The sequence below is a fragment of the Prionailurus viverrinus genome, chromosome B1, assembly GCF_022837055.1.
Source record: "Prionailurus viverrinus isolate Anna chromosome B1, UM_Priviv_1.0, whole genome shotgun sequence".
Taxonomy (NCBI): domain Eukaryota; kingdom Metazoa; phylum Chordata; class Mammalia; order Carnivora; family Felidae; genus Prionailurus; species Prionailurus viverrinus.
In genome coordinates this window covers 16123322-16136567 of record NC_062564.1, presented here as the reverse complement: position 1 = coordinate 16136567, position 13246 = coordinate 16123322, and the positions used below count along the sequence as shown (strand labels likewise).

Here is a 13246-nt window from a genome sequence, read left to right as displayed (position 1 = left end):
AAAAGAAATAAATACACAACCTCCTTTTAGGTAGAGAAACACAAATTAGAGCAATGAGATCTCAAACTGCCAAAGCGGGGGAAAAGGTACCTACTCTCAAATATTGGCAAAGATACCTAGAAATACTCATTTTCATACATCATTGGGGGAAATGTCTACTTCTATGAGCTACAATTTCATTTAGCCAATTCTACTCCTAGGAATCCAACCAACGGATATTTTTGCAAATGTGCAAAAAAGTATGCAAAGAACTTCCTTGCTCTGTTGACTTTAAGGGCAAAAAATCAGAAAAAACCCATGGGGCACCTGGGTGGCTCCATCAGTTTGGTGTCCGACTTTGGCTCAGGTCATGATCTCATGGGTTCCTGGGTTTAAGCCCCGCGTCAGGTTCTGTGCTGACAGCTCAGAGCCTGGAGCCTGCTTTGGATTCTGTGTCTCCCTCTCTCTTTCCCCCCACCCTCTTGCTCTCTGTCTCTCAAAAATGAATAAATGTTAAAAAAAAAAAAAATTTTTTTTTAATAAAAAGAAAAAACCCAAGTGTCTATCAATAGTCAGAGCTAAATTATGGTACACCCATATTTGAGAATGTAATGCAGCCATTAAAAACAATGAACTGGCTTGAACAATACAGAGAAGATTAACCTGGCCCCTTTTCAAGGATGATATGCAAATTTGCGAAGCATTCCATTTAAAAAAAAAAAAAAAAGAATGAATTAGGGAAAAATATATACCTTCATGGAAAGTTTTCCGTGATGGGAAATGTTTGGGAATATACACACCAAACTATTAAAAATAGTTTCTTCTAGGCAGGGGCATAAGTTTTTACTCCACTCCATTACTTCTTACTCCACATATGTCTGTGTAACAGTATGCTTTAGAATTTTTAATTGTACAAAGATACTATTTGGCACACAAAAAAAGGGGGTGGGATAATATAAAGAATTAAAATCCTGGGGCGCCTGGGTGGCTCGGTCGGTTAAGCGTCCGACTTCGGCTCAGGTCATGATCTCACGGTCTGTGAGTTCGAGCCCCGCATCGGGCTCTGTGCTGACCGCTCAGAGCCTGGAGCCTGTTTCAGATTCTGTGTCTCCCTCTCTCTCTGCCCCTCCCCTGTTCATGCTCTGTCTCTCTCTGTCTCAAAAATAAATAAATGTTAAAAAAAAAATTAAAAAAAAAAAAGAATTAAAATCCTACTATCTGGCTAGTAAGACTATTTACAGAATAAATTGTTTTAATTGGTCACATACCAAAGTGATTGAAAACATGTTATTATGTGATTGGGCCCACTTATTGGTTTTGGAGGATAAATAGAAACTGAGGAATATTAACAAGATGTAGGATACCCCCCTGTGCATGGGAAATATTACACGTGCTTGACTAGCATTACCACATCACTACTGAGATCCAAATGGCTAATATGACTACCACGCTCAACCAACAAACAAGCATGAGGAAACAACTTTGTTCTCCAGGCAGGGCCACCCCACTACAACTGCATTCAACCCCACGGCCCTGGGCCACCCAACCTGGAGTGGAGAACTTCTAGTCCTTAGCTTAGTTCCATACTATCCATGAGTAGAGTGCCAAAGTGTCATCCATTTTCTTTGTTATTAAAAACAAAAAGCCATAGTTTTAAGATTCCTTAGTTGAAATACTTTTAAAAGCCTTAAGATGAAAGTGTTGCACTCATGAAAGAAAAGAATCCCTTTATGCTACAAATTAGCGTAACATTCCACACTCCCCCAAGGAGTTACCAAAAAAAAAAAACAAATAGGGGCGCCTGGGTGGCGCAGTCGGTTAAGCGTCCAACTTCAACCAGGTCACGATCTCGCGGTCCGTGAGTTCGAGCCCCGCGTCGGGCTCTGGGCTGATGGCTCAGAGCCTGGAGCCTGTTTCCGATTCTGTGTCTCCCTCTCTCTCTGCCCCTCCCCTGTTCATGCTCTGTCTCTCTCTGTCCCAAAAATAAATAAACGTTGAAAAAAAATTTAAAAAAACAAACAAACAAACAAACAAAAACTTACTCATTACCTACAGACAAAGTCATTAGTGAATAAAGTACACTCTCAACCACTTAAAACTATTTTTTTGTCTCTCAGCTTGCTATAAAATTTAATGTAAGTATATTTTGTTGTAACTTTTAAATTTAGTTTGTGAGAAAAATTGAGTAAACGAGGAATTTTAAAATTCTAGCAATTTTTTTTAAGTTTATTTTGAGAAAGTGCACGTGCACCCACACGAGGGTGGGGGGAGTCGGAAGGGTGGGGAAGGGGCAAAGAGAGAATCTGAAGCAGGCTCTGCACTGCCAGCACAGAGCCTGAAGTGGGGCTCAAACCCACGAACTGTGAGATCATGACCTGAGCCAAAACCAAGAGTCGGATGCTTAACCGACTGAGCCACCCAGGCGCCCCAAATTCTAGGCATTCCTAAAATACCAGACAGATATTTTTAAACTTACCCATTTTTTAGACAGTTGTTTTGAACTAACACTTTTAGAGTGCTATTCTAATGAGTAATTTTAATCATAATTTCTCAAGTTTTTGGGTTCCCAAATCTAGATATGGTAGTTTTAGTACATAATACTAGTTGGATGAGAAATTACAACCAGACAACACTTATTTGAGATGGTCCCAATTTGGGGTTCTTAAAATAGAAACTGCCTATCAGGGCTGGGAGAGAAGCAGTTGTGAATGTGACGGACAGACAGCACATGGATACATAAGCATATTCTGTGCTTACTGTGTCTTTCTTCACAAATTCCTCCAAAACTTAATGTTTTCATTCTTACCTTTACTGTTTTCTGTTTTCCTAGTTGTGGCTCTACTACTTCTTGCCATCTGTCTACAAACTTCTTTTGTCTCTCTGCTTCATACTTAGATGTAATACATATATAAACATGTCTGTCACTACTGACTCTATCTAAGTCCTTTACGCTCTTTAATCTAAAGAGCTTATGAGAGTAATGTTCTCTATTTTGGCTCTTTAAGTAAAAGCTCTATTATTTTTCCTGTGTGTTTTTCCAATCTGGGGTTGTGGATTTCCCCACACGCTATCCCCCAGGGTCACTGGCCCTCACCGGAAAGAAAAAAGTTCATCATCCTTATCCCATCCCTAACAGCCTGATGGAGAATCACTAAGTAATAGGAACAGGAAGATTATTTAAAAAAAAAAAAAAAAAAATCATGCGCTCAAAATAACTAGGAAACCATGCGTGAAAATTCCTTTTTTAAGGATTTAGTATTTACAGAGCCAGAATCTCATGTCTAAATGACTACACAGAGTATAAGTTAGTCACTACCACACATAGTCTATTGCTTTTAGATCACAAAGATGGAATTTACTAATCTTTACCCCAGGGTGGAGAAAGAAAAGGAAGGAAAAGAAAGGAGGGAAAGGGAAGAAGGGAGAGGAAGGGGAGAAAGCTAGCTAGCTGCAACAAATGCAAAATTTGAATAAATTCCTGTGGCTCAGGGCAGTTCAGCCAAAATTGTCTTCATTTTCCTTCTATTTATAGGGTTGAAAAAAGAAACTCCACATGGCAGAGACTTCCCCCAAAGACTCGTCCTTTAAGGCAAATGCTAACTTGCCCTATCCGCACTGGCACAGGCCTCATTTCTCAAGGAAAGCCCACCTCTTCCTGACAATCTCTTTCCTAAAATGCCAGTATTAGGAAAGAAGAAATAAAAATGTCTGTACTTCTCCCACTGTAACAAAGAATAAGTGATAGAAATTTTGAGGAAGATTTCAAATCCAGAAATTAGGACTTTGAATGTCGTCCAACTACTCGGCTCTCACTAAAGTTTTTAGTATCCGTATCACACTGTTAACTCATGAAAGCTTTTGGCTAACTAGTACCACTGTCATGTAAAAAATACACCTCATTTTTTATTTAATTAAAACAAGTGAATTCTGTCTTCATTTTAAGATTTAAAGCTAGCTGAAAACTAACTTGAAATCATTTTTAATCACTCGGTGAGTTCTCTGGAGAGAAAATGACGTCTCGACACAGAACTGCTAATTTTAAAAATGCTTTCCAAAGACAGAGCAAAACCAGAAAGCTTTTCTCTAATATATGTAACTAAATCCTCCAGCATCAAGGAGCAGATACCATATCAATAAACCCTTTCCTGAATATGTATCAGCTTTCTATTCACTCCTGAAATATCAGGTTTTAGTCTACAGCCAAAATATACTCAAATTGTCTTTGTGTCAGAGCTAAAGACACCCTCTTCTGAGGAACCAACATCCAGAGAAAACCCATGCAGAGAAACCTGGGTACTCTGACATCAGTAGCAACTAAACAACCAGGAACCACCTGGAATTCAGCCAAGACATGTACCTCATTGTCCATTGTTTATAAGCAGGACGTTGCTTACTGTGCTGCTTCCTGTGGGAGCACAGATGGGGCCAGGACAGCCAGCCCATGACTTGGAACTGCTTTCGTGCCCATTACCTGGGCTCCTTAAATAAACAAATGTCACCCTACTTCAGTATATGCTTATACGGTGAAAACAAAAATTTTTTTAATGTATTTCGGTCTGTTTTCAGAAGAAAACCGGTTGCACAGAGTTGAAAGACTGATGGGTGTAATTTCTTATAAGGTACTGAAACCGTGATTTATCTTAGGAAAACAAACACAAAGCCCTGATCATCACCATTAACCACATGGAGCCGTCACATGGCGGAGTCTTTCCAAGTATTCTCAGCATCTGACAAGTACTGGGATCCCGTGACTAATATTCTCATTCTCAAACTATGTTCTTCTCAAAACCTTGGCTCCTTTCAAGCCAATCATATTCTGCCTCAGCCTCAGAAAATAATTACTCCAAAACCAAAGAAATCCAAGAATCACACAGAACCTTCCTCCGAAGATAAGGGACTAAGAAACTTGAAAGGCTATCTCAGGAAGATAGGAAAGGACTGAAATAATTGAAAATTCGTCTCATTTGACTAAGACACTGAAAGAAGATTGTGACACGAGTAATAAACGCCATGGCCCAACACGGAAGCTGAGGAGCCACGTTACAGAGCTATGAGGGCAGCGCAGAGTAGAAAGAACACGGGCTCTCAAGTCCAACAGTGCTTTTTACTAATGGCAGATCCTTGACCCAGCCAATTCCCTCTCTAGCTTAAGACGGCTTATAATACCTCAAAGGATTAAATAACTAACATCAGGGGTCCCAAAATGAAAAAACACAGCAGGAGCCTGGTAAGGAATATAAGTGAGTTAAGGGGGTGGCCATAGCTGTACCTGCTAGATGTTCCAACTCTCTTCTGCAAAAAACGGAAATCAAAAATTTCAGATGTTGTCTACAAGTAATTCAATTTCATTCCCAACACTGTGGGCTTACGCTGTTTGGGCCAAACCACATGCCACATTCAAACCACAGCCCTCTACTGTGTCACTGCTGGCACACAGAACGCGTTTATTAGCAGAGTGCCTGGCACCTACTAGCAAATAGAGCCATGATCACTGATAAAACTCAAAATGTTACCAACTTTCAACACATTTGAGGCTAATCGGTGGGCTAGTTGGATGGCTGGCTGGTTGGTTTTCTGAAAGGAAAGAAATGGTGGAAACAAATGCAAGAAAGAAGGGCTGAAAAGTTAAGTAACCAGAAAACAAGAGCCGAGATAATAAAACATATTGTTCTTGAAATATTTTTGCCTTTGAAGCTACACTTTAGAGGGAGTAAAGTGTACATTTCCTGGAGATGTTCTACAGTGTATGTGCCTTTACACTCTATTGCTGGTGAAGTATTTGAATGTTCAAACAAAACCCGGTTTGATCAGAAGCCAGTTTCCTGGATTGTGCTTTACAATGTTTAATCACGAACTAAAAAAAGGTCTTGTTCTCTTTATTGATAAAAGAAAATTGTCAAACACATTGTCACATACTGAGAGGTTATCATCTGGGGAGATTGTACTGATAGAAAGTAGTGGTATTTGCGTCTATTGTCCCCTCTTAACCAAGTACAATTTGGGGGCACCTGGGTGACTCAGTCAGTTAAGCGTCCAACTCTTGGTTTTGGCTCAGGTCATGATCTCACGATTTGTTGAGTTTGAGCTCAGCACGGAGCCTGCCTGGGATTCTCCTCTTTATCTCTCTCACTGCCCCTCCTCTGCTCTGTCTCTCAAAATAAACTTAAAAAAAAAAAAAAATCAAGTATAATATCTACTTCAGATATAAGAGAAAAGGCTTCTTTGAAATTCAAACCTATAAATGTCCTCTTATTATTGTTTTTCTAGATTCCAAACATGCTTTATTTCTTTTTAAAATGCTATTTACAGCAATATAAAGAGTAGAGACACGTTCAACATTATAGATACAAAAGAATTAAACTGACCCATAACACCATTAATCCAGAAATGATTATTGACATTCTGGTGCATTTCCTCTCAGACGGTGACTCCAACACTTACTATGTAACTTTGGGAACCTATTTTTCTGAACCTCGATTTCTTCATGTCTAAAATAAAGATAACAATAGTACCCAAAAATAAATAAATAAAAGATAACAATAGTACCTACCTCTTCAGGTTGATAAGAGCATTAAATGAGTTACTACACATTAAGCACTTACAACAGTGCCTGGTAACACAATAATTCAGATTATTGGTACTTTTATCATTTTCCTACTTTTTAAAAGAAATTAAGATAACAGTATTCACACAGCTCTGCAACTGGCTTTTCTTTTTAATTTTTTAAAAATTTTTAAAATGTTTTTATTATTTTTAATTTTTGAGAGAGAGCACGCAAGCAGGCGAGGAGCAAAGAGGGAGACACAGAATTCAAAGCAGGCTCCAGGCTCTGAGCTGTCAGCACAGAGCCCAACGCAGGGCTTGAACCCACAAAGCCTAAGATCATGACTGGAGGCGAAGTCGGGGCGCTTAACCAACTGAGCCACCCAGGCACCCCTGCAGCTGGCTTTTCATAATTAGTATTATGAGCATCTTTTATGAAATAAGATTTGGAATATACTGTTTTGAATGACTTCTACCACAATGTAACTATTCTTCTATTACTATGCATTTACTTTGTCTCCACCATTTTCTTCCTAGTTTTTTAAAACTTTTTATTGTTTATTTTTGAGAAAGAGAGAGACAACGTGTGAGTGGGGGAGGGACAGAGAGAGAGGGAGACACAGAATCTGAAGCAGGCTCCAGGCTCTGAGCTGTCAGCACAGAGCCCGACGTGGGGCTCGAACCCACAGACCATGAGATCATGACCTGAGCCAAAGTCAGATGCTTAACCGACTGAGCCACCCAGGTGCCCCTCTTTCTCTTTTAAATGAAAAAATATTTTCATTTCTATGCTATTGATCTAAGTGTAGGACCACCAGAAACAATCTAAAAAACTACTAAGTGTCTATTAAATATATAGTTGGATTTGGAGTCTGACTTCATTCAAAGGACTGTGTACCTCAAGAATTTTGTGCTTCATGGAGTCTTACGAGCTAAGAAGAAACTGAAGGAATTGAATGGGGCATGGTAGGAGGGTGTAGGAGATGCTGGGAAGCACAAAATATGCAAAGCTGAACTGGAAAAATCCCTTTCCAGCCTCTTCAGCCAACCCTGAACTATGGGCCTGGAAAACCCGATGCTGCAGGGTACTTCCAGACAGGGAAATGAGTAATGGACACAGAGGCAGGAGCAAGCCAGGGCCTTCTCTAGCCTGAGGAATATGTGGGCAGTGAAGCCAACTTGGCCTCCAGAAATATAAATCCCTATCGTGATTCTACCTAAAATGAACTTGGCAAGAGATGAATGGTAGATTAGATCATCAGTAGCTCCCGTAGCTTATTACACCGTTTACCAAAGTATGGTTGTGTTCAGGCTAAAGGCCAACCCTGCCTGTATGCATCAAATATAGGAATCAAAGTTCTGTTTATATTTCTATAATGAAAGATATCCTTCAGCTGGGATAGATCTGAGAATAGATCCCATGAAAGAGTATGAAATCAGACCCTTTCTCTGAACAAATATGAAATTCAAATGTGCTTTATGCTGGAGCACAATCCCCCTATTATTACTATGGGAAAAGCATATGACATTACATTATAATGGCAAAAACACTACATTAAGACCCAGAAAATGTAGGCTGTAGTTGGTTCTTTGCCATTTTCTTGCTGAGTTATAGTAAACATATTCACCTCTTTGAGATTCAATTCAATTTAAATAATTTTTGCTCTATTTATATTAAAGGATGATTCTGCATCTCAAGAAGGATAATGCAGTAAAAGTGCTTTAAAATTACAAAGCAGTTTACAAATATAGGTTCTTATTACAGTTCCAAGAGTCATAGTCTAAATTTTTTTATAATGAAAATTTCCTTCGCAAAAAATGATTGTAGTTCTATTACATGTGATTAGTATTATGACTTTCATGGTTTCAGGTCTTACTGTCACAAGCAGATTTCTTGGTTAATAAACTACTTTCCAGGAGAAAAATGAATAGTTCTTTACTAATTGATCAACAGAGATAGATTTTGAGGTAGGTTAATGTATTTAGGATTGTTTTTCCACTCAGTTGGAAGAATTAGACTAACGGGAAGGGAGATGTGTTTCACTTCTAACGTCAAGGACTCAAATCTGAAGATCCTTAGAAAACACACTTCACTTGATTTTAAGAGAAATTTAAGTATATCTCAAATCAGACACAGGTTTGGAAACTGAAGTAATAACATGCACTTGAAAGTACACAGGCAGACAGCAGTTTGCCTAAACTGGTAAGTGCAGAACAGATACCAGGGCTAGAAGGAGGAGAATGAGGAAAAGCAAATTGTCTCAGGAAGGGTAATTGAAAACTGACTTTAGCTTTGTGCATTCCTGAAAAGGTTCATGTAATAAAAATTCTATAACCATTTTGTTGCTGACTTCCATTGTAATTTTGAGTTCACGAGGGAAATCACAGGCTTCCATGATAGGAATCACATTTCCATCCATTCATTCAATCATCTAACATTTACTGAGGACTCTGTGTGTCTGCCACTTAGTTGGGTACCAGAGAGACAAAGGGAAATAAATTATATTCTCTGTGCTCAAGGGCCTTAATCTATTTTTGACGGAAGCTTATCTTCAAATGAAAGAGGTGGCAAAAGGTTTAGAAAAAGAACTCTTAGAGATAATAACAGCAAAAACATTTATTGAGTCCTTAATGTTGTACTGGGCTGTATGCTAAGTACATTGTCATTTAATCCTCAGTGACCCCATGAGATAGTTAGTGTTATCCCTGTTTTATGGATCAGGAAACAGTTTTAAAGAGATTAAGTTAGGCTAGCTATACCACTGAGGAAGGTTGTGCTTTGGAATTCTAATATTCTTCCTTATTCTGGTATCTTCTCTACATTACGATCTTCAGCCCAGGTCATGGAAGAAAAGTTACTCAGTATACAATCAACCCATGAGATCATTTCATAAGAATTTAAGTTAATACATATTTGAGGTATATTACAAGAATTATTCTCATTTCATCAGAGTTCTCACTGAAACCACTCAACCCAAATGATAAGGGAGCAAGAGTGGTTACCTCTGCTTCAAGGCTTTCATGTAACTCAACAAATAGAGAGGAGTCACATAGAATTCCTTTTTTCACGGAGTCCTTTAGTAACAAAAGCAATCCCTTTTTTTTTTTAATATTCCATTGCTGTTCTGAAATACCATAATACTATTATTAATTTGTTGGCTAGCTTTTAAATAAAAACTGGTGATTAGATATTTAGTACCTACCAAGTTAGAAAAATATTATATTGGTAATCTAATTCAGTAGTATCTCTATTTCCATAGTTCCCTTAAAGCAAAAAGCTGAGCTCCATGTACAGTGGCCCAGGCAACACACAGATATACAAGACACTGAAATGTGGGAGATGAATTATTGCCATAAAAACACTGGTTGGATAAAATCAAAATGAATTCAATGGAAACTATTCAAAGAAGTTGACTTTACGTCCCTTCTAACTAATGGGTAAAAAGTTACCTGTCCCAGCATAGATATAGATCATAAAAATTATTCCTACCGTTTCCATCAAAAATTCATGTTAAAATTCAAAGAACAAAACTTCTGGGGCGCCTGGGTGGGCAGAGAGAGAGGGAGACACAGAATCCAAAGCAGGCTCCAGGCTCTGAGCTATCAGCCCCCACTGCGGGGCTCAAACTCACAATCTGTGAGATCTTGACCTGAGCCAAAGTCAAAAGCTTAACCAGCTGAGCCCCCCAGGCTCCCCAAGAGGTAGTTTTAAATGTAGTGCTTGAATCAAAAAGTATTTGTAGTCCTAGAACGGCCTACACTGAGTACAGGCACTGAATGAAACTCCTCTAAAGAAAAACAACCACGTTATTATCTAACTGCTATTGCCTTTAATCGGTAAAAATCACCTGAGTACAGTTCCAAGCAAATGCCATAAGGGACAGTGGAATTGCCAGAGCTGACCTTGGACCAGTCAAGAGACAGCACCCCCACTCTACACACCCTTAGTCTCTCCCACTGCCTGATTTCATAATGTACAATGCAAGCTTTCTTCTCAGACATCATTTTATCAGAGAGCTTCTGGACACAACTCCTTCGGTCACAAAAGAAATAAGAAGATGAACAACGTGGAACATCAGGACACATCACATCCACAACACGGTCCCTTGGCTCCTCAGCTCCAGGACGCTCCTCTCTTCTCCCCCTTTCTCGTGGCCACCTCAAGGTCTTTCTTAGTAGACTTACAATCTCTTCTACCCGTCCCCTTCCTCTAAGCTCCCTCCTGGCCTTGGTTCCTTCCTTGGTTTAGCTGACACCTGAGCAGCTCCCATTAGGATTCCTGTACCCTGGTCTGTCCCACGGCCTGGCTCTTTCTCGGCTCCACTGCAGGAGCCGAGTGCTCCTCCTGCAAACGTATCACAACCATGCCAATGGGTGTCACCACATTCTCCTGGCCTCCAACCCACAAACTGCACTTAACTCTAAAACAATCTGCCCAGGGCCCCCCCCCACCCCCCCGCCCCGGGTGGCTCAGTTAGTTAAGTGTCATGTCATGCTTTCAGCTTGGTCAGGATCTCATAGAGCCTGAGTCGGGCTCTGTGCTGGCAGTGCAGAGCCCGCTTAGGATTCTCTCTCCCCCTCTCTCTCTGCCCCTCCCCAACTCGTGCTTTGTGTGTCTGTGTGTATGTGTGTGTGTGTGTCTATTTCTCAAAATATATAAACAAACTTTAAAAAAAATTTAATAAAAAAAATAAAATTGCAACTCCTGTGCTCATATCTTAAAAAACTAAACTAAACTAAATAAATAAAACAATCTGCCCACTTATCCTTGCTAGGCTTCCTCCCTGCTGTGTGGCCATAGAGCATAAAGACTGAGACGCTGGTTCCAGCGTCAGAAAAAGCCTGGATCCCTGGTTCATAACCTGACACCTTTAGCAAGTCACTTAACCTCTTTAAAACTGTTTCCTGGTTCACAAAATGGGGCTAAGAGTAACTATCTCATGGGGTCCCTGTGAGGACTAAATGAGAATATACTTACTATAGTACGTAAGGGCTCAATAAATGACTTTGCTGGTATTTTCTCCAATAGTTGTTTTTCCCCCAAACTTTTTGCCACCTATCTTCAAATTACCCTCTGCACGGGTCATTCTCTTAACCGTCAGCAATTAACTTTCCTACTTACCAAGAAAGTAGGGGCCAGCTTGAAACATCTGAATTCCCTGCCAACCTCCTAAGAGGTTCTCTCTATACCCTCCCCTTTGTACGTCTTTCCCACTAGTCACAAGCCCAAACCCTCCACCCGTGCTCTGGTCCTGTGTGCCTAGACACCACCCTATCAATCATTCTCTAGCTGAGACTTTCAGGCCCTTCCGGTCTCCTTTTCAAGATTCCCCTTTAACCCGAAAATGTGTTTACATCTCTCCCCTCAACAAAAAGCACCCCCCACCCCCAACACACACACAATCCTATCAATGCTCCCTTCTCTTCTTTCCTCCTCGGTCAAGCTTCTAGAGAGCACCGTCCACATACTGTCTCTCCTTCCTCACCTCCTCCTCGCTCTTCACCCACAAGGATATCATTTCTGCCCCCACATCCATCTTTGCCTCCCCAACCACCACTGTCACAAGTCTCCAAAGACCCTCCCAGTTGTCAGACCCAGTGGACACTTCTCGGTCCTCCTTCTGGACCTCTCTGCTACACCTGACGCTACTTGCCACTTATTCCCTGCTTCTCTCTTGCCTCTTCTCTCCTATGCACGGTCTCGGCATTGTTTGCCCTCACACCACAGTGGACGGCTCCTCCTCGGCCTGCCCTTGGCTCCCTGGTTTCAACCATTATAGGCTGTCCTGGACAGTCTCATCAACCCTGTAGTTTTGACTACCGTGTTGTATCCGGACCGCCAACAAATCTACTCCCTTCATCCTGGCCTCCCCCTCAGATTGCAGACCTGCACACCTAACTGCAGGCTGAACATATCCACAGGCCTCTCAAAATCTACATGGCAAAAACCCACTACCCACCACTGTTCAAAACCTGCACTAATGGTTCCTGAAATCATTCATCCTCCCATGCCAGACCCTGGAATTAACCCAGACTTTTCCCTCTCCTCGCCACAATAAACATTTACTGGGCAGAACCAAAAAGCAGGTAAAGCTGACTTTTTGGTAAAGGACGGAAGGACAGTTGAAATGGGCCTTTAACAAGCAGAAGTGAAAGGGCAGAAACAGGGGCTGTGGCCTTCTCAGAGGCATGTGGTTACTCGCACATACACCACACGAGGGTAAATTCAGGAACAGAAGGTATATATTTTTTTTGATATTTATTTATTTATTTAGAGAGAGAGAGACAGACAGAATGAGGGGGAGAGGGGTAGAGAGAGGGGAGAAAGGATCCCAAGCAGGCTCTGCACGGTCAGCACAGAGCCTGACAAGGGGCTCGATCTCACAAACCATAAGATTATGACCTGAGCCAAAATCAAGCTTAACTGACTGAGCCACCCAGGTGCCCCAGAAGGTAGATTTAAGAATGAGCAGAAGTGTGGAAGACAGGCTAAAAAGACAGGTGAGCCCTAGTCATGAAAACTAGTAAGTACTCATTGTTTTGACTCTAATTTCTTTCCTTTCTAAAGGTTGACCCAGGTCAATCACAGAAACCCTGTCCCCTTGCCCAAACCTAGCCAGTAAGATGTGAGGAGAAGATTGCCAGAGGCATTTGTAGTAACCTTTTCCTTGTTCCCAAAAGGGACTTTCTTCCTCTGGATACCACCTGGTGTGGCTGTGGTACC

The 13246-nt window shown here is 40.8% G+C and overlaps 1 protein-coding gene and 1 pseudogene across 2 annotated transcripts in view; one reads left to right on the top strand and one right to left on the bottom strand.

The window, feature by feature from the left end:
• SNX25 (sorting nexin 25) overlaps window positions 1–13246 on the bottom strand; it is a 131767-nt gene that overhangs the window by 103975 nt on the left and 14546 nt on the right. The window lies entirely within an intron of this gene.
• Window positions 597–694, top strand: LOC125165064 (uncharacterized; annotated as a pseudogene).